General features: G+C 48.7%; 1 protein-coding gene across 1 annotated transcript in view; it reads right to left on the bottom strand.

Annotated features, from left to right (window-relative positions):
- KMT2B (lysine methyltransferase 2B) overlaps nt 1-22,656 on the bottom strand; it is an 880,409-nt gene that overhangs the window by 405,830 nt on the left and 451,923 nt on the right.

Raw genomic sequence — 22,656 nt, 5'->3', positions numbered from 1 at the left:
AGATCATTTTTGGACATCGATTCTTCTTTGTGAGGTTCTCAAAAGTTGTCAAGAAACAGTGCAGATTTGGAAGCTAGTGCTCAATATAAATGTGTTTCTAATGGCTTCATATCTGCCAGGAAAGCAGAACTTTTGGCCAACAGCTCAGTCGACAATTAGAACCCCATGAGTGGTCCCTGAATGAAGGGGTTGTCCAGGATCTTTTTCAAAAAAATTGGGAACTATCACAATTAGATCTATTTGTGACAGAGCAAACAAGAAGTGTTAGAATTTCTGTTCTAAGCATCTGAACCGGCAGTGGATCATCTCAGATGTGTTCACAATCTCCTGGAAAGTTGTTGTATGCTTTCCTCCGATTTTGCTCATCTCCAAATTATTCAGAAGATATGCAAAAATTCAGGGCACCTAATACTAATAGTTGATTTCTTTCTGTAAGCCAATAGAATTTCCCAAACTTCCATGAGCTTGACTAGTTTAACTTGTGACAGTGACAGTGATCAAAGGTCGGAATGAACTTCAGTTCTTGATTTTTGTGTGTGAAGCTCTAGCACACATAGGAGTACTTCTGGTGGCTCCTGAGCCATTTGACTCAAGAATGGGGAACCAGACTTGTTTCAGCCAATGCTGAACTATTAGTATTAGGTGCACTGAATTTTTGCATATCTTCTGGATAGTTTGGAGATGAGCAAAATCGGAGGAAAAGCATACAACAACAGCGTGGATAACCCCACAATTATCAATACCCCAGATTACACCCTCCCTATCTCAGACAGCCTGAACATCCTCGGCGTTACAATGGACCGCAACACTAGAGAGCCAAGTGACATCCACAACAAAGAAAAAGTTCCACTCACTGTGGAAACTCAAACGCGTGAAGGGAAAATTAGGTTCTTACCTTGATAATTTTCTTTCCTTTAGTCACAGCAGATGAATCCATTAACTGATGGGTTGTATCCGCCTACTAGCAGGTGGAGATAGAGAACACTGAAAGCACATGGTGTTCCAGGACGTCCAGCCTCCTCTGCCTTCAGTATATGAAATTTCCAAAGCAGAGTGAATAAAAAAGGCAATATAACATAAACTTTCCTCACAGAAAACAAACGCCCCAGAACCGGGGCAATAACCAAAGAAGGGACATTATCAACCTCCTGCAATAAAAACAGCATGCAGAAACTCTGATAGCTTGTCTTCGTACTCCTGATGAGGCACAATGTCTGTATGCAACATCAGTACAAAAACTAAAGTCAGCAAGGGAGGGATCATGGATTCATCTGCTGTGACTAAAGGAAAGAAAATTATCAAGGTAAGAACCTAATTTTCCCTTCCTTGTCATCAACAGCAGATGAATCCATTAACTGATGGGATGTACCAAAGCACTCCCTAAGTAGGGTGGGAACAGGCAACTCCGCAAGCAAGCACTTGTGCTCCAAAATGTGCATCCTGCCACGCTGCCACATCCAGCCTGTAATGCCGCACAAAAGAGCTGAGAAGCCCAGGTAGCTGCAAGATAGATCTCCTGAAGAGAAAAAAACACCCGTTTCAGCCCACAAAGAGGGCATTGCCCTCATAGAGTGCACTTTAAACGCTTCAGGCAGCGATCGACCTGAAAGCAGACATGCCGAAAAAATGAGTTCCTTAAGCCATTGGGCTATAGTGGCCTTAGACCCCGGGAAAACCCCTGTCGGGGACCTACCAACAGAACAAATAAATGATCAGAATTCCTAAACTCATTTGACATCTGCAGATACTGCAACAGAGCCCTGCGGACATCCAAAAGGCGCAATTGCCCAAAGGAGTCCGGAAACTCCTCCTTAGAGAAGGAAGGAAGAAAGATGGGCTGGTTAAGGTGAAAAGCTGAAACCACCTTAGGCAGAAAAGAAGGCACCGTACGAACAGTTACCCCAGATTCCGAGGACTGCAGAAAAGGATCCTGACAGGAAAGAGCCTGAAGCTCAAACACTCTTCTAGCTAATGTCATTGCCACTAAAAAAAACTGTCTTGAGAGCAGGGGCGTAGCCAGACAGCAGATTTTGGGTGGGCCTAGGCAAGAAGTGGGTGGGCACCAAATGTTCTCTCCCCCACCCCCACACCAAAAAAATATCTCAGCTAATGTGAAAATGCTTCTCTCCGGTCTCCACCTTGGTAATCTGCAGCAGGCATGCGCTGAAAACTAAGCATGAGAAGGTGCCAGTATTGTGGAGAGCAGCATTTTCATTACCATGTGCTACTGTTGGATGGGCCCACCTGTGGCTACGCCACTGCTTGAGAGTCACCTCCTTCTCAGAAGCCCGTTTAAGAGGCTCAAACGGAGATCGCTGGAGCGCCTTCAATACGAGCCCCAGGTTCCAAGCTGGACAAGGCGACCGCAAAGGAGGACGGAGACGAAGCGCCCCTCTGAGAAAACGGAGAATATCCGGATGAGCAGCAAGGGACAATCCGGAGACTTTCCCCCGGAAGCAGGCCAACACTGCCACTTGAACTCGAAGGGAATTGTAGGCCAGGCCCTTTTGTAGCCCGTCCTGCAAAAAGTCCAGCAAGAGTGAGACTGTCGTCAGAGTCGGCAAGATAGACTTTGGCGTACACAACACATCAAAAGTGCGCCAGATCTGAGCATAAGTCGCAGAGGTAGACCGCGTGCGAGCCTGCATGAGTGTGGCAAAAACCTTATTAGAATAGCCCTTGTCCCTCAATTGCGCCCTCTCAAGAGCCAGGCCGTAAGACCAAAGAGGCAAGGATCTTCCAGTCACCGGACCCTGAACTAACAGGTTCGGAACCCAAGGCAAAGGAAGAGGCGCATCCACCAGCATCCACCGGAGATCCGCATACCATGGACGCCTTGGCCAATCCGGGGCAATGAGAATCACCAATCCTCGATGTAGACGAATCCGAAGTAGAACTCGCCCTATCAAGGGCCAAGGAGGGAACATATACAGGAGGCCCGAGTGCCAAGGTTGAGCCAGAGCATCCAACCCCGCCGAGCGAGGAACTCTCCTTCTGCTGAAAAAGCGAGGGACTTTTACACTTGACGCCATGAGATCCAATAATGTAGTCCCTCATTTGGCACAAATCTGAAGAAAAACTGTCTGCCAGTTCCCATTCCGCCGGATCGATTTGATGTCTGCTGAGGAAATAGGCTTGCACGTTGCTCTGACCGGGTATGAGAGCCACGGACAGCAGCTCTAGGTGATGCTCGGACCAGTCGCAGATCTGAGACGCCTCTGCAGCCAGGGCCCTGCACTGAGTGCCGCCCTGACGATTGATGTAGGCCACTGCTGTCGTGTTGTCTGACAGAACTCAGACAGGAAGACCCTTCAGCGTCCTGTGGAAGGCCAGAAGAGCCTGAAATATCGCTCTCGGTTCCAAGCGATTGATGGACCATTCCGCTTCCGTGGTGGACCACAGACCCTGAGCATAGCGTCCCCGGCAATGAGCTCCCCAGCCCGAAAGGCTGGCATCCATTATTACCAGACAACAAAAAGGAAGAGCCAGTGGCATACCCTGTCGCAGCCTGCTGTCGGAAAGCCACCAATCCATACTGCGCTGGGCCGCAGGAAGCCACCGTAGTCTGCGTTGGTATTCCTGGGAAATCAGAGACCATTGCTGAAGCAGAGCAAGCTGCAGTAGTCTCATGTGAGCTCTCGCCCAGGAAACCACCTCTATGGTGGCCGTCATCAATCCCAGGAGCTGAACAAAGTCCCAAGCTCGAGGCTGAGGCATCCGCAGGAGCAGGCGGACCTGATTCTGAAGCTTGAGCTGCCTGCTGTCGGGAAGAAAAACGAACCCCGAAGCCATGCTGAACTAGATCCCCAAATACTCGAGAGACTGAGAGGGGGGTCAGGTGACATTTGGTAATATTGACTACCCAGCCCAGAGTCTGAAGAACTGTAACAACTCTGGCTGTGGCAAGTCGACTCTCGTCTGCTGAATCCGCTCTGATGAGCCAGCCATCAAGATAAGGGTGAACTCTGATACCCTCTCGCCTCAGAAAGGCAGCCACTACCACCATGACCTTGGAAAAAGTCCAAGGGGCAGTCGCCAGGCCGAAAGGCAAGGTGCGAAACTGGAAATGTTGGCTCAATACCGCAAAACGGAGAAACCGCTGATGTGGCGGCCAGATGAGAATATGCAAGTACGCTTCCTTGCGGTCCAGAGACGTGAGAAACTCTCCTGGCTGTACCGCCGCAATGACGGAGTGCAGGGTTTCCATGCAGAAGTGTCGCACTCGTACAGCCTCGCTGACTCTGCGTGTCGAGGATAGGTCTGAACAACCCGCTTTTTCGAGGCACCACAAAATAGATGGAGTAGCGACCGCAGCCGCATTTGGCGGGAGGAACCGGAACCACCGCTCCGAGCTTCAGCAACACCTGCAAGGTCTCGTATACTGCTGCCCGCTTGATGGTAGTGCCACATCTGGACTCCAAAAACGCGTCTCCTACTGGGACGGCAAATTCTAGCCGGTAACCTTCTCTGATCAGGTCTAGGACCCACTGATCCGAAGTAATCTTGGTCCACTCCTCGAAAAAGAGGGAGAGATGACTCCCGACTGCGGGAACTGACGAGTGGACCGGCGCCCCATCATTGTGGAGGACGCCCCGGAACTCCTGGACGTTGCCCGGACGCCATCGTGCGTTTGTCCGAATGAAAGGAGTTCCCTCTGCTGGAAACGGGTACGTTGACCAAACCCCGCAGAGCGCCCCGGGCGATACCTGCGAGCTTCGCGAAAACATGGCCTGGAAGAGGAGGGAAAAGAAGGACTTTTGGAAGAAGGTCTCGGCCTATCCTCAGGCAACCGTTGGGACTTAAGAGTCCCCTAGGTCCTTAACAATCTTCTCCAAATCCTCCCCAAACAAAAGAAGGTTCCGAAAGGGTAACCTCACCAGCCTTTGTTTAGAGGCCATGTCAGCCGCCCAATGCCGGAGCCAAAGAAGGCAGCGGGCAGCAACCGCCACAGACATCTGCTTAGCTGAAGCTCTGACCAGATCATAAAGAGCATCAGCCAAAAAAGACAGGGCAGACTCCATATGTGGGCCGACCTCAGCGAGGGAACCCGCTCCATCGGCGGGCTGCTCAACCGCCTGCTGCAACCAGGAAAGGCAGGCCCGGGCTGCATAGGAACTGCAAATAGCCGTCCGTAAGGAAAGGCCTGAGATATCAGGGGACCGCTTCAGCGCGGATTCCAGCTGCCAGTCCTGCATATCTTTCAAAGTGACCCCTCCTTCCACCTGGAGAGTAGTCTTTTTAGTTACAGCCGTGACTAAAGCATCCACTTTAGGCATCCCAAAGAGGGCTGACTTTCCCTCAGGGGGTAAAGAAGACACATAGCCCTGGCCACCTTCAAGGGACCCTCAGGGTCAGACCACTGAGCTGAAATAAGCTCTTGGATGGAGTCATGCACGGGAAAAGCCTGAGAAGGCTTCTTAGTGCTAGCCATCCTAGGATTAATAGAAGAGGCAGCGCCCTCGTCAGGATCTTCAATACAAAGGGCCTGTAAGGCATCAGAAATGAGAGCTGGCAGCTCGTCGCGGTGGAAAATCCGAACTGCTTTAGGGTCATCCAACTCCTGTGGCAAGCAGCCACCCTCATCTGGATCATCAATCCGTGAGGGCCTGTCAGATCCCTCACTCCCCGAAACAAGACCACGGGGGAGAACAGAGTGAAGAGTCCCCCCTCAGATGGGGTATTCACTAGTCTATGCTTAGTATAAGTCAAAAGCTCGGGGGAAGAAATAAAGTCTTCAGCAGACGCTGGGCTATAAAGAACCGGAGGCAACCCAGACCGACAGGAATTGTCAGGAGCCTTAGGCAGTGCTCTTTTTAACATAAAAGCCTTATGCATCAGCAGCACAAATTCAGGGGAGAAAACACCCTGTACATCCGCCCCCACATTGGGGGAAGCGGAGGCAAAAGCTCCTCTAGAAACCTTGAAACGAGGTGTCCCCCTGCACTCAGACCCCTCTGCAACCGCGAGGGTCGAGTCACGCGGCGCCTCCAAGATGGTGGCTGCTGCTAACTCCGGCGAGTGGGAAGAATCACCGCTCGCCATGCTCGTGCCAGCATGTGCTGCAAAGCCCCGCTGCTGATCTGCGTTTCCCACAGTAGGAGCAGTGCGTAACCCCTTCAGCAGCCATCAAATACAAAAAACAAAATGGTGCTTTTAAAGTGGGCACCACCATCCACAACACCCCCTGCTCTATTGACAAAGCACAGGAGCCACCCCAGGCAGAAATCCAGGAAATGAGAAGCGACGTCCACACCTGCTGGGAGACAGATATACTGAAGGCAGAGGGGGTTGGGCGTCCTGGAACACCATGTGCTTTCAGTGTTCTCTATCTCCACCTGCTGGTAGGCGGATACAACCCATCAGTTAATGGATTCATCTGCTGTTGATGACAAGGAAACAATTCTTCCCGAGGGGAACATTTTGCACCCTGATACAATCAATGGTACTAAGCCATGTAGACTACTGCAATGGAATTTATGCAGGATGCAAAGAACAAACCTTAAAGAAACTTCAGACCGCTCAAAACACGGCAGCTAGGCTTATCTTCGGAAAACCGCGATTTGAAAGTGCAAAACCCCTTCGCGAAAAACTACACTGGCTCCCAATCAAAGAACGCATTGCTTTCAAAATCTGCACTCTGGTTCACAAAATTATCTACAGTGAAGCTCCGGGATACATGACAGACTTGATCGACCTACCAACTAGAAACACATCCGAATCAACACAAACGTACCTAAATCTGCACTACTCAAGCTGCAAAGGACTCAAATACAAATCAACTTACGCGTTCAGTTTTTCCTACACATAAGCACCCAACTGTGGAACACATTACCAAAAGCCTTGAAAACTACGAATGACCACCTAAACTTCCGGAAAACACTTAAAACTAACCTGTTTAAAAAGGCATACCCTACCGATCCAACATAAATGCCTGATCTCTGCAACACAACAAAACTAAAGAATGTAATGGAACACAACTCTTCCGTTGCACGATTCCCTAGTGTGGCTGTGCCACATGAACTTTATCTTACCACAACATCACTTTGCATTTGTTTACACCGGAGTCTGTAACGCCTCTCCAGTACTATGTAAGCCACATTGAGCCTACAAATAGGTGGGAAAATGTGGGCTATAAATGTAATAAATAAATAAATAAATAAATAAAATAAACATGGTGAAGCTCCTTTTCAATGTTCTCTCGCAAGTGTTCTTCAATATCTACTTTACCTTTTGGGTTCTAGCCTCAGTATATGTTCAGTGAGGGTCCACTTAAATGCTCAATTGGCACACGATGACACCGTTGACAAAAAAAAACAAACAAAAAACTATAGCTAATACTCCCTTGTAAAGAGGCTTATTATGAAGTGCTTGAAGAACCTAAAACTGTCCATCAAGGAACCAACATAGGACTGGGACAAATTTATCTCTAAAACATCTGAGCCACCTTTTGAACCATTTTTCTCAGCTGAACCAAAGTTTCAATTTTAGAAACCATTGTTCCTAGTAGCTATAACCTCAGCTCAAACATGCATGAAGTACACTGATTCTTTATTATCCCTACACACAGATTCCCAAAAACTACTACTTATCATTTCTGTAGTGCTACAAGGCATACGCAGCGCTGTACACCATACACAAACAGACAGTCCCTGCTCAAAACAAAGCAATTCTCAGCATTTATCCAACATTTCTTCCTAAAATAGTTTCAAATCGTCACAGCAACCAACCAATAGTATTAACCAGCTTCTGACCTTCACCTCATGCTAATGAGCAGGAACAAAATTTCACACATTAGACCTGCAAAAGAGTGCTCTAAATATAATTGTAGAGAACCCATTCCTATAACAGGCAATCACAACAATTTCTCTCTATTGATCAAAAGAATAATACTATAGTTAATAAAAAGAACTTTATTTTCATGGATATCTGACTGCATAGCACTTTGTAACAAGAAAACATAACATATAGAAGGGAAGGTAACTGTTTATCACCTCAGAACTGTGACAACAATGAAGATATTCCACAGCAGCTTCGATACAAGACCACCTAAACCTTATCCTGTTCTATAGACCTCCAGGCAACTGGCAAGACTCCCAAACACATTTTATAGACTTCATATCGAACACATGTCTCTCTGCCCAAAACCTGCTTATAGCAGGAGATATCAACCTTCACCTTGAGGATAATAACCTAACAAATGTAATTGAATGCAAGGACTTCCTCCAACTATGGGAGCTCCAACAGCCAAACACACAACCCACCCATGATAAAGGACACACAGTAGACATCATTACATACAAATTTTCACCAGAACTAAATATCACACGAAAAGATATAAAATGGACAGCCATAATATGGTCTGATCATTTCAAAGCAAGCCTCTCCCTCCACTGGCGAAAAAAAACCTCTCAACACAAGCAAGAACAACAACTAATCTATACCACGAGAGGCAAATTAGACCCACCAACATTTTGGCAACAACTCTGTAACAACGAATGGACGACAACAACAGAGTCAACCCAATTTCTTCACGAATGGGATAACAGATGCAGAATCATACTAGACCACATAGCACCACTTCAAACCAGAACCTCACATAGGAAAAATTCAATACCTTGGTTCAATGAAGAACTTAAAAGAATTAAAAACACAAGTTAGAAGATTACAGCGTGCCTGGAATAAGAAAAAAAACGACTCTGCATTCAACGACTGGAAACAATTACAAAGAAAATACAAATACACCATCAGACAAACTAAAAGAGCTTATTATAAAACTAAAATCGGACCAGGCTATAAGGACACACAAACTCTTCCAACTCGTAAACAAATTACTGAATACCACTCCGGTCACCACTAACGACACAGACACCCCATCAGCAGAAAACCTCGCAAACTACTTCAAAGAGAAAATTATAAAGCTATGACTCACGATACCCAGCAACACAACTGACTACATTAACCTTCTTGATTGTTTAGACCCAACACCTGGGGAATATCCAGCAGATCGATCATGGACTAACTTTGACATACTACTGCTCGACAGCATTTCCCAATTGCTTAAAAAGTACGTCAAATCGCAATGCAAATTAGACATTTGCCCGAGCAATCTTATAAGGTCTGCCCCCCCCCCCCCCCCCCCACAATTCAAAGTAGACCTCACGAGGCACCCGAACTACATGCTACAAAATGGTCTCTTCCCAAAAGATAAAGGAAATATCCTACTCACTCCTTTACCCAAAGAAAACTGCAAGTGACATAACCAATTATCGCCCAGTAGCATCGATCCCGCTGACAACCAAACTCATGGAAGGCGCAGTGACAAATCAGCTCAATAACCACCTAAACAAATATTCAATTCTACATAAATCTCAAGGTAAAATTATGTCTTACCTGATAATTTTCTTTCCATTAGTCCCTCAGATCAATCCAGAGACTTGTGGGTTATGTCCCTCCTCTAGCAGGTTAGATAGAGAGAACTCAGAAGTTTGCCTCAACTGAGCATGTGCAGCCACTCAAACTTCAGTATACGATACCAAAGCAGTAGGAAATGAAACCATAAACTAGTCTCCTGCCTCTACAAAAGCAGCCAAAGCATGGAGAATCCTCCGAGCTGCTATGAAATAGAATACACAAACTTCAACTTATACTAAACCTGTAACAGTTCAACTAATAACAGGAACGTGAACAAAATGACTGAAGTGTACAGATTCCGATAGCGCGAGAACTAATCCCAGGGAGGGGCTCTGGATTGATCTGAGGGACTAATGGAAAGAAAATTATCAGGTAAGACATAATTTTACCTTCCATAGCGTCCCCTCAGATCAATCCAGAGACTTGTGGGATGTACCCAAGCAATCCTCATCAAGGGTGGGACCGTAGCAATCCGGCCGCCAAAACCGACACCCCGAAAGTTGCTTCCCGTCGCGCGCCCACATCAATACGGTAGTGCTTTGCAAATGTATGTACTGATGACCAAGTTGCCGCTTTACAAATGTCTTCTAACGGCACCATACTGGATTCTGCAAACGATGCCGCCTGAGCCCGTGTGGAATGTGCCTTAATGTGAAGAGGCGAAATCTTCCCCATTATAAGGTACGCTGACTCAATCGCCTCCTTAAGCAATCTAGCAATTGTAGCCTTAGAAGCCATGCTCCCCTTTCTACTACCCGCAAACAGAACAAATAGGTGGTCTGACTTCCGAAACAGATTAGTCGCCTCCAGGTAGAGCAGCAGTACTCTCCGAACATCCAAACAATGGAGATCCCGATATAAATCAGGATAATCTTCGCGTCTGAAAGAAGGTAACACCACTTCCTGGTTAACATGAAACCGCGAAACTACCTTAGGAACAAAGGATGGTACCGTCCGAACCGATACTCCCGCTTCTGAAAAACGGAGAAAGGGGTCTCTACACGAAAGTGCCTGAATCTCCGACACCCGTCGAGCTGAAGCCATAGCTACCAGAAAAACTGTTTTCAAAGTGAGATCTTTTAGAGAAGATTTAGCCAAAGGCTCAAACGGCGGCCGCCGTAACGCTCTGAGTACCAAATTCAAATTCCAGGCAGGGATCACCAGATCTCTAGGAGGTCTCATATGTCCTACCCCACGAAGAAAACACACAATAGCTGGGTGAGAGGCCAAGGAATGTTTCCCTAATCTCCCCCGAAAGCATGCCAAAGCCGCCACTTGGACTTTTAATGTGCTCAATGACAATTCCTTATCCATTCCCTGTTGCAAAAAGGCCAAAATAGACCCCAGAGAAGCGGATTGCGCAGACAGCCCCGCCTCGGAACACCAAGACACAAAGGTCCTCCATACTCTGGCATACGCGGTAGACGTCGAACGTTTTCGAGCCTGCAACATCGTCCGACTGTCTCCGGGTAACCCTTACGTCTCAAACGCGACCTCTCAATAGCCAGGCCGTAATCGCAAATGGAACTGGATCTTGCATTACCACCGGGCCCTGGATCAGAGGTTCCGATAGATGGGACAAACGGAACGGTTCGTCTATCAGCAATCGAATGAGATCCGCATACCATGGACGCCGGGGCCAATCTGGAGCAATCAGAATCACCCGTCCCGGATGCCGAGATATCCTGGCCACCACACGACCTATCATCGGCCACGGGGGAAAAATATATAGGAGTTCTGTCAGCCACGGCTGAAGAAGAGCATCTATGCCCTCGGACCCGACCTCTCTGCCTCTGCTGAAGAATCGAGCCACCTTGGCATTGGACGTGCGAACCATCAGATCTATCACTGGAACTCCCCAACGGTCTACAATCTGTTGGAAGGTTGACGGAGAGAGTTCCCACTCCCCGGCTTCCAGCCGATTCCGACTGAGAAAATCCTCCTGCACATTCAGTACTCCCGCAATATGAGTAGCCGACAACAGCGGCAAATGACTCTCCGCCCAACGACAAAGTATCGCTGCTTCCAATCGAGATTTAGGAAAATTGCTCACTCTGTCAGGCCTATACTTCTTCGCTTCCTTAAACCGTGGGCGAAACATTTTTGACTGTGTCTTAGACCTATCCTCTGGCAAACGGCCATTGGACTCTCCAAGATCTTTAACAATCTGCTCCAATTCCTGACCAAACAGAAGCCTACCCCTAAAAGGCAAACGGGCCAACTGAGACTTCGAAGGTAAATCAGCTGCCCAATGTCGTAACCAAATCCAATGCCTAGCCAAAACTGCTAAGGATACTCCTTTCGCAGAGGCTCGTAGAACATCATATAACAGATCTGCTAAATATGCCAACCCTGATTCTAGACTTGGAAGAACTCCGATCAGATCATCCGCAGACGTTGCCTTTTGTACCCAAGAAAGGCACGCCCTAGCCGCACACTGAAGCCTGCAAACATAAAGCGGCCACTTCAAAAGACGACTTAACCGCTGCCTCAAGTTTTTTCTCCTGCGGATCTCTGAGCGCCGCTCCACCCTCTACCGGTAACGCAGTCTTTTTAGCCACCGCCGAAATTAACGAGTCCACTACTGGCAACCGTAAGGATTCCAAATCCTCCTGCCGGAGTGGGCAAAGCTTACCCATTGCCCGAGCCACTCGGAGACCAGCCTCTGGGAAATCCCATTGTGCCCGAATGAGTACCTGCATAGCTTCATGAATATAAAAGGACCTAGGCGGGGCTCTAGTGCCCGACATTATAGATGTACTCACCGCTACCGGAATCGCGGGTTCTGGAGCTGTCAAGTTTAACACTTGCAACGCCTGCCCTATAAGGCCGTGAAGCTCCTCCTTTCTGAACAATCACGCCACGGTGGGGTCATCCCCCTCCCCCGGGGGCAGCTCACCTTCCTCAATGACCTCAGGGCCAGAATCTCCTGACCCCGGATCCCCCTCAAAATCTGAGGGGCCCGAATCAAGACAACCATCCCCCTCACCCGCAACCTCTTCCAACAGTAAGCGGGCCCGTTTTGAAGGTTTTTGAGAAAACTCAGTGCACGAGGACGCTGGCCCTTCTAACATGGCCGCCGGCTGGCACGCGCTCTCGGAACGGAGCAAAAACACCTTGTGCAACAAAAGCACAAATTTGGGAGAAAAACCCCCCAAACCCGCCAGTTCCGGGCTCAAAATCTTCCCGGTTTCAGTTGGCGCTACACCCGGAGAAACCGCTACCGCATTGTCCTGTACAGAAGGCCCCATAGCAAAAATGGCGCTGGCGGAGGTACGCGCTGACGCGGCCCTAACTTTTCCCGCCAAAACCGCTTCCGAGCCCTCCGTTGACTCAGCGCCCAAGCCGCGGTCCTCCTTATCCGACCCAGACTTCCCTACAGCCCCGGAACACACGTCACAGGATCCCGACGCTGACTGTCGCGCTCCGCAGTGCGAAGGTAAAATTATGTATAATCATACCTGATAATTTTCTTTCCATTAATCATAGCTGATCAATCCATAGACTGGTGGGTTGTGTCCATCTACCAGCAGGTGGAGATAGAGAGCAAACTTTTGCCTCCCTATATGTGGTCATGTGCTGCCGGAAACTCCTCAGTATGTCGATATCAAAGCTCCATCCGCAGGACTCAGCACTTAGAGAATTACACCCACGAAGGGACACTCTGCCCAGCTCACCACCGCCGAAACGGGGGAGGGGAATTAACCCAGCTCATCCCCACACAAGTGGGGGAGGGGAATCCGTCCAGCTCATCCCCGCGGAGCGGGGGAGGGACACCACACCCGCCGATGCGGGGGGATCTGGCTTATCCTGCAACCGCAACCGCGGGAGGAGCTGACTGACCCTAACACCGCCGAAGCGGGAAGGGTACAAAGCTGCCCTACAGCCGCACGAAGCGGGAGGGAGTGCCGGCAGAATTTATGTCTCAATCCAGCCCCGTAAAACGGAGGGGAGAGGAATGCAGCAGCTCACTGTAACACAAACTCGTCTCAACTCTTGAAGAATCCAAGTGAAAGAAGAACTTGAACACAAAGTCCTCCTGAAGTAACTGAAGGCTAAACTTGAACCTAAAATTCAACCAGAATATAAACAGTACAGATATCTGGGAGGGGCTATGGATTGATCAGCTATGATTAATGGAAAGAAAATTATCAGGTATGATTATACATAATTTTACCTTCCATATCATCAAGCTGATCAATCCATAGACTGGTGGGATGTACCGAAGCAGTACTCACCCAGGGCGGGACATAGAAATCCCTGACCTCAACACTGAAGCTCCAAACCGGGCCTCCGCCCGTGCAGCCACAGTCAAACGGTAATGCTTGGAGAATGTATGAGCCGAAGCCCACGTTGCCGCCTTGCATATCTCTTCCAAGGAGACGGATCCGGCCTCTGCCATCGAGGCCGCCTGAGCTCTCGTGGAGTGAGCCTTCAGCTGGATAGGCGGCACCTTCCCCGCGGCCACATAAGCCGCTGCAATGGCTTCCTGGACCCATCTTGCCACTGTAGGCTTAGCAGCCTGCAGACCCTTACGAGGACCTGCAAACAGGACAAACAGATGATCCGATTTCCGGAAATCATTGGTCACTTCCAAGTAACTGATGATGACTCGTCTCACATCCAGATATTCAAGAGCGGAGTACTCCTCTGGGTAGTCCTCCCTACGAAAGGAAGGGAGACAGAGCTGCTGATTCACATGGAAGCGAGAACCAATCTTGGGCCGGAAGGAAGGCACTGTGCGAATAGTCACTCCTGCCTCAGTGCACTGCAGAAAAGGCTCTCGACATGAGAGCGCCTGGAGCTCGGAAACTCTTCTGTCTGAAGTGATAGCCACCAAAAAGACTGCTTTCAACGTCAGGTCTTTCAGAGATGCCCTCGAAAAGGGTTCCAAAGGCGGCTTCTGCAATGCTCTTAGCACCAGGTTGAGATTCCACGCAGGCACCACTGAGTGCAGAGGAGGGCGCAGGTGATTAACTCCCTTGAGAAAGCGCACCACATCTGGCTGCGAAGCCAGGGAAGCACCCTTCAGGCGGCCCCTGAAGCAAGCCAGAGCCGCTACCTGGACTTTAAGGGAACTGAGCGACAGGCCTTTCTCCAGACCTTCTTGCAGGAACGCCAACACTGAAGAAATTGGAGCAGTGAAGGGAGAAAGTGAGCCTGCTTCACACCATGCTGCAAAGATACGCCAAACCCTGGCGTAAGCAGTAGAAGTAGAGCGCTTCCTCGCTCTCAGCATAGTGGCGATGACCTTGTCTGAGAAGCCCTTCTTCCTCAGACGCTGCCGCTCAATAGCCAGGCCGTAAGACCAAAGGGAGAGGGATCCTCCATCACCACGGGACCCTGATGTAACAGGCCCTGCTCCACTGACAGCCGCAGAGGATCGTCGACTGAGAGCCTGAACAAGTCCGCATACCAGGGACGTCTGGGCCAATCCGGACCCCACCAGGATTACCCTGCCGGGATGCTTTGCCACCCGATCTAGCACCCTGCCCAACATGAGCCAGGGCGGGAACACATAGAGGAGCTCTTGTGTCGGCCACTGTTGGAGAAGAGCATCTACTCCCAGGGATCGAGGGTCCCGTCCTCTGCTGAAAAAGCGCGGCACTTGGCCATTGGCCGATGACGCCATCAGATCTAGGCTCGGCTGGCCCCAGCGCTTCGTGATGTCCAAGAACGCCTGAGCAGATAGTTGCCACTCTCCGGGCTCCAAGGTATGGCGACTGAGAAAGTCCGCCTTGACATTCATGACTCCGGCAATGTGGGCCGCTGAAAGCTGCTCCAGGTTCGCTTCCGCCCACTGGCAAAGACTCATAGCCTCCTTGGCTAGAGGGGCGCTCTGGTACCTCCCTGGCGGTTGATATAGGCCACAGCCGTGGCATTGTCCGACAGGACCCGTACAGGCTTCAACACGAGTACCGGGATGAACTCCAATAACACCAAGCGAATGGCTCTGAGTTCCAGGAGGTTGATAGACCACTTGCCTCTGCAGGAGACTAGAGCCCCTGCGCTGTCCTTCCCAAGCAGTGGGCTCCCCAGCCCATCTAAGAGGCGTCTGTCGTGACGACAATCCACTCCGGGGTCACCAGAGGCAATCCTGCAGACAACTTGTCTGTCTGCGTCCACCAGCTCAGCGCCTTGCGCACTGCTGGGTCCACGGGAAGGCGCACAGCATAATCCTCCGACATCGGAGTCCAGCGCAGCAGCAGAGATAGCTGTAGTGGTCTCATATGAGCCCTGGCCCAGGGCACTACTTCCATCGTGGCCGTCATAGAGCCCAACAGCTGCACGTAGTCCCAAGCCCGAATAGGAGAGGCTACTAGGAACTAGTCCACCTGAGCCTGAAGCTTGACAATCCGATTGTCTGGCAGGAACACTCTGCCCACTTGGGTGTCGAATCGAACTCCCAGATACACCAGGGACTGAGTCGGGCGCAGCTGGCTCTTCTTCCAGTTGATGATCCATCCCAGGGAGCTCAAAAGAGCAACTACCCGGTCCATAGCTTTGCCGCACTCTGCATAAGAGGGGGCTCGGATCAACCAGTCGTCCAGATAAGGATAGACTTGTACTCCTTCCTTTAGCAGGAAGGCCGCTATGACCCCCATTACTTTGGAAAAGGTCCGCGGAGCAGTAGCCAACCCGAAAGGGAGGGCTCTGAACTGGAAGTGTCGTCTCAGGACTGTAAAACGCAGAAAGCGTTGGAGAGGAGGCCAGATGGGAATATGCAGGTACGCTTCCTTGATGTCCAAGGAAGCCAAGAACTCTCCTGCCTTCACTGCCGCTATAACAGAGCGGAGAGTCTCCATGCGAAAGTGCCTCACTTTCCAGGCCCGATTGACCCCTTTGAGGTCGAGGATAGGCCGGACAGAACCTCCTTTCTTTGGAACCACAAAGTAAATGGAGTAACGTCCCTTGCCAATCTGATTTTTTTGGCACCGGAACGACCGCACCCAGGCGGATCAGGTTGTCCAAGGTCTGCTGCACTGCCACAGCTTGACCGGAGACTTGCAGGGAGAGAGTACAAACCCGTCTCTTAAGGGTTGGCAGAACTCTAGCTTGTAGCCGTCTCTGATGACTTCCAGCACCCACGCGTCTGAAGTTATAGTGATCCACTCGCCCAGAAACGAGGACAGCCGTCCTCCAATCTGCACTGGGGCGTGGACCAAGGCCCCGTCATTGGGTACGAGACCCTGGGGGAGGACCGGAGGGAGCACCTCCGGGACGGCGGTCTCTGCGAAAGGAATGCTGCTTGGGGGAGAAATTCCTCTTGAAGGAAGAGGGGGCAGAGGAACCCGACTTGCCCGGGCGGTATGGAGGTATCGGGACGAGTACTAACCCGAGCCCTGACCTCTGGTAATTTCTTGCCCTTAGACGTGCCGAGATCGGTCACGATTTTGTCCAGCTCGACCCAAAGAGCAGCTTGCCTTTAAAAGGCAATCTAGCCAGGCGGGATTTAGAGGCGTGGTCAGCAGACCAATGTTTCAGCCAAAGCCACCGCCGCGCAGAGACTGTCTGAGCCATGCCTTTAGCTGAGGCTCTCCAGACATCATACAGCAAGTCTGCCAAATAGGCTAAGCCCGATTTCAGGGCCGGCCAATCAGCCCTCAAGGAATGATCCGAGGGGGAAGCCCGCTGCACCATAGTCCGGCACGCCCTGGCCACATAGGAGCCGCAAACTGAGGCCTGCAACTTAAAGCAGCTGCCTCCAAGGACGACCTTAAGGCCGCCTCCAATCTTCTGTCTTGGGCGTCCTTTAGGGCCGTGCCACCTTCCACCGGCAACGCCGTTTTCTTAGTCACCGCAGTGATTAAAGAATCCACGGTAGGCCACAGATAGGCCTCACGTTCACTCACAGCCAAAGGATAGAGGCGGGACATAGCCCTAGCCACTTTAAGGCTCGTTTCCGGGACATCCCATTGAGCCGCAATTAAGGTGTGCATGGCATCATGCACGTGGAAGGTTCTAGGCGGGCGCTTCGTCCCCAGCATAATGGCAGAGCCAACAGGGGCTGAGGGAGAGACGTCCTCCGGAGAGGAAATCTTCAAAGTGTCCATGGCCTGTAACAACAGGTTGGGCAAATCCTCTGGGCTAAAAAGCCGCGCTGCAGAGGGGTCATCCGCTCCATCCGAGCGGGGATCTATCTCCTCCAAGGAATCCGCAAAGGATCGTTGGGAGACCTCAAACACGCTGCCCTCATCTACATCGGAGGAGACAAAAGTCCTCCAAGGCCTGGAAATCAACCCGAGGGCGTTTACCTCTGGGAACCTCAACCTCTTTATCAGAAGAGGGAGCAGGGGCAGCGTTTTGCATGAGGAAAGCCTGATGCAGCAGCAAAACAAACTCGGGGGAGAAACCCCCCAGACTGTGCACTTCCGCAGCCTGGGCAACAGCCCTAGACGCACTCTCAACCGGCGCTCGCAATTGCGGGGGAGAGACATGCTGCGCATCCAAATGGCGTCCGGCGCGAAACTCCGTGAAGGAGCCGCGCGGGAAGAACGGCGCTTAACTTTAGCCGCTTTTGTGCCGTCGCCCAAATTAAGGGCGTTCATGGCATTAATGTCTCCAACCTCAAGGGCGGCCCCGAAGAAGCCGTCCGAGCCGCGTGGCCGGCCAAGATGGCGGAGGCGAGGAGCGGGGGATGGGCGTTTATGGCGGGAAAAAACCGCCACGCCGGAGGAACGACCGGGACATTCATCGGTCACTAAACTATCACCCATCAAGGGCGAATCAGGTTCTAAAACCCCCGCATCCCCTCTAGAAGCGCTCCAGCGATCCGGGGAGCGACCCTTTGCGCCCTCGCCCTCCGACGCCATTGCCACGAGGAGAAGAATCGGGGAACCCCCTGCCCGCTATAAAAAGGTAAAATTACCTGCTTGCCGCTCCGAGCTGTAACGAACTGGTGTCCCAGTGAGTAGCTGCAATGAACGTTTAAAGAAACGTCGAATTAAACGCCTTTAAAGACGTTTAAAAATATATATATTTTTTTTTTTTAAACGGAGCCAGCGGGAGGGGGGAGAAAAGGAGGGACCTGGCACCACCAGGTTTGCACTTGCTCAAAAGAGCCCTCAACCCCAGGCCTCAACAAAACCTAAGGATTAGGCTTGGAGGCCTAGCCAGAGCTGCTGCTGTGTGTGACCACCACCTGCTGAGATAGAGAACATACTGAGGAGTTTCCGGCAGCACATGACCACATATAGGGAGGCAAAAGTTTGCTCTCTATCTCCACCTGCTGGTAGATGGACACAACCCACCAGTCTATGGATTGATCAGCTTGATGATATGGAACAGCGTTTTACTGATTCCGACGGTACTGACATCGCTCCCCAAGCCTTACCTCAGTTCTCCCAGAACCTGCTCACGTTCCAGACTAGTCGAACTGAAGGCTGCAGCACCAGACAGAAACAACGCTGTAGGGAAGTTCTGACGAGAATAAAATCTCTCACTTCGGATTTGGGTTTTTTTTTTTTTTAAAGAGGCAGGAGACTAAATAGCCAACTCCTGATACTTCTTCAGGCTGCCAGGGGGAGAAGGGTAGGGACCTGGCACCACCAGGTGTATCCCCAAAATGTGCACCAGCACCTCAACCCCAGAAAGACCTCAACACACCCGAGGGAACCGGATAGGAGTCTTATCAACAGAGCTTCACCGTTATGCTCCCTTCTACCTGCTAGATAGAGAGAATACTGAAGTTTGAGTGGCTGCACATGCTCAGTTAAGGCAAACTTCTGAGTTCTCTCTATCTAACCTGCTAGAGGAGGGACATAACCCACAAGTCTCTGGATTGATCTGAGGGGACGCTATGGAATCAGAATTCCGATCGAACTACAGCACCGGAATAGTACTAATAACTTTAATGAATAAAGTTAAACAACTAATTGCAACTGGTAACAACGTACTTCTTTTGCAATTTGACATGTCCAGTGCCTTCGACATGGTCAACCATGGCATATTATTACACATTCTGGAATACTTTGGAGTGGGAGGAAATGTTCTTAATTGGTTTAGAGAATTCCTGACAACAAGATCATACCAAGTAACAACTAAAGAGAAGACATCAGCCCCATGGATACCTGAATGTGGAGTTCCCCAAGGATCCTCCCCGTCACCAACCCTCTTTAACCTAATGATGTTACCTCTATAGCCAAGCTTCTAGACAATCAAAACCTCAATCCATACATAAATGCAGAAGACGTCATGATCTACATCCCATTCAAACACGATCTAAAGGAAATCACCAATGAGATCAACCAAAGCTTCCAAATCATGCACTCCTGGGTGGATGCATTTCAGCTAAAACTTAATGCAGAAAATAACCAATGCCTTATACTTACCTCACAGCACAACACAAGTAAATACGCCACCATAACCACCCCAAACTTTCCCCTCCCAGTCTCTAACACTTTGAAAATTCTTGGAGTCACCATTGATCGAAATCTCACACTTAAAAACCACGTGAAAAATACAACTAAGAAAATGTTCCAATCCATGTGGAAGCTCAAAAGAGTAAAACCTTTCTTCCCAAGAGCCATTTTTCGAAACCTGTTACAGTCAATGGTACTAAGTCACCTGGACTACTGCAATGCACTTTATGCTGGCTGTAAGGAACAGATTATCAAGAAACTTCAAACTGCCCAAAATACTGCAGCCAGACTTATATTTGGTAAAACAAAATATGAAAGTGCAAAACCCCTAAGAGTGAAATTACACTGGCTCCCAATTAAAGAACGTATCACGTTCAAGATCTGCACAATTATTCACAAAATCATTTACGGAGACGCTCTGTCATACATGCTTGACCTCGTAGATCTCGCACCCAGAAATGCCAAAAGATCTGCCCGCACTTTTCTTAACCTACACTTCCCCAGCTGCAAAGGACTAAAATACAAACTAACACATGCGTCCAGCTTTTCCTACATGAGCAGGCAATTATGGAACGCTATACCAAATCACGTGAAAACAATCAACGAAATCACTGACTTTCGCAAATCGCTGAAAACCTCTCTCTTCACCAAAGCCTATCACAAAAATCCATAACTAATTACAACATAACACTACTCATCCCATTCTATGATTATCTTTTATAATTGTTTGATTAGACTAACTTATGATCCTTGTCATCCTTGACATCTCTGTAACATCAATTGTATCTTTTGTACCCTGATATGGTGATGCCATAACAGGTCTCTGTAAGCCACATTGAGCCTGCAAATAGGTAGGAAAATGTGGGAGACAAATGCAATAAATAAATAAATAAATACATACATACATACCTTCATAAAACACTTCAAAGATATTCATCAGCACCTTCGATGCATCTGTCTATAGATTAATCATCATATTTGAGCAATAGTTCTAGTCAAGCAATCTTTAATGATCTTTTTGTTTAACCCCTTTAATCACCCCCTTTGTGAAGTCCAGGTTACAAATAACGAGAGACAAATAGATTTTCTGCAACTGTAAGCTACAGAGTCACTATTTATGTGGCTATAGCAATCCTCACTGTCCACGGAGAAAACAAAATTGAATACTACAGGTGATCTCCATGGACAGAAGATCCGACAGTCACACATTCCCTCCCAACCCATCTTGAGTTGGAGCGTATTTGTGGAATCAACCGATGTTATCACTAGCAGCAGTGTGGGAACACCCACACAGGCTCATTGCAATGACACTGCAATTAATATAATTATAATCATTATTAATGATCATTAATGATTATTAATATGATTTACAAAACTGTGTATGGATTAAATTCTGAGGGGGCAGTTGATCTATTAGTTGACTCGTTACAAGGCCGTTGGCTATGTTATTCAAGGACATTATGTTTAGGATTTTCACTTACTAAGAGCATAACGTTATAAAACTATAGATAAGTTATTTTCAGTCCAAGGAGCTAGACTCTGGAATTTATTACCAATAAGTTTGAAAAAAGTACAGTCACCTTTACAATTTTGGAAACTTTAGAAAACTTTCATCTTTTGAGTCTTCTTAGTTAAGGTTTTTGAGTTTTAAAGATTTTTAGGAAATGCTATTTTATGATGTGTTGATACAAATTTGTTTTTTTTCTCTCTTGAGAAGAGCTTTTCTTATTGTGAACTGCCTAGAAGTCCATTTTTGGATAATTTGTGCAGTGTATAAAACAGAATAGTATAGCATCACCATCTGTGTGGCTGTAGGATCCTGCTATCCACAGAGACCATCCATTACATTTCTTGAAACTTACAAAGGGCAAGACAGAGAGAGTCCTGTTCCAGAAGGGCTAAATGGAAAGGCTCTGACATTCTTACTGGGCTGGCTCATAGTCTCCAATATAGTGTTGCAGCCAACCAGCTTCTTCCGCTGCCCTGTCCTACACTGGAGAATTCACCTAGTCATGCTACCTGTTCTGAGCTCATTAGCACTGTATATTTTCCTGGGTTACCACGTGCACCTCAGCTATAAGGAGATTCATATCTGTGAACTGCTTTGTGTGCTCTGCCAGCAGTACATCTCCATGTAGCCATTATTCCAGGCTTGGAAACTGCATGTCAGCTTCACACCCTTCATCTATAGTGGCTTCAGTTCATGTCTGCTCCTGGAACTGCACCGCCATGCTCTAGAACCTGGATAACTGCAGTCGAAGAGTCACAGATGGACAGAAGGATGAAAACTGAAAAGGGGATGATGTGTTCTCCCCCCCCCCCCCCCCCCCCAAAAGTATGCTTAAAGAAAATCATGCAACCAACTTGTGTAAAAATGCGCTAATGGGATTTAACCCAGTCTGTAAATTTAGTTCTCAGGAATAAAAGCCTGCAATTTTTTTGTTAATACAAGGAGCTGTTTGCACAATTTTTCCTATTCAATATGTTGAATCATTTGGTTTCACAATTATACAAACATATAGGGACTGAATCAGAACAAACTGGAAATGTGATTGGTAGTGCCAATCAAAGTTTCTGCAACAAACTGACTTGTAAATACTTTGCTCTATCATTCAAACCTCCTTAAATCTGATCCTATACATATCCACTCCTCCAACACAAAAAACAGCCTCTTGCTCCTGCACACATGACTTCATATCTTCTTCATTATATTATGACCAGCATTCACCAGGGCTACCATCAGTACCACAGTCAGTGTACTCCCAACTATGTATCATTGGGCTAAAGAATATACTGCCAACCAGTGAACAGTTCAGCCTGTACATCTTAATGCCAAGAGATCTGATTGCCAAGTAACAAGAAGCACACAAGACATGTCTTGTGG

The sequence above is a fragment of the Microcaecilia unicolor genome, chromosome 8, assembly GCF_901765095.1.
Source record: "Microcaecilia unicolor chromosome 8, aMicUni1.1, whole genome shotgun sequence".
Lineage (NCBI taxonomy): Eukaryota > Metazoa > Chordata > Amphibia > Gymnophiona > Siphonopidae > Microcaecilia > Microcaecilia unicolor.
The sequence above is the reverse complement of the archived record's forward strand: the minus strand, read 5'-3'. Positions and strand labels throughout refer to the sequence as shown.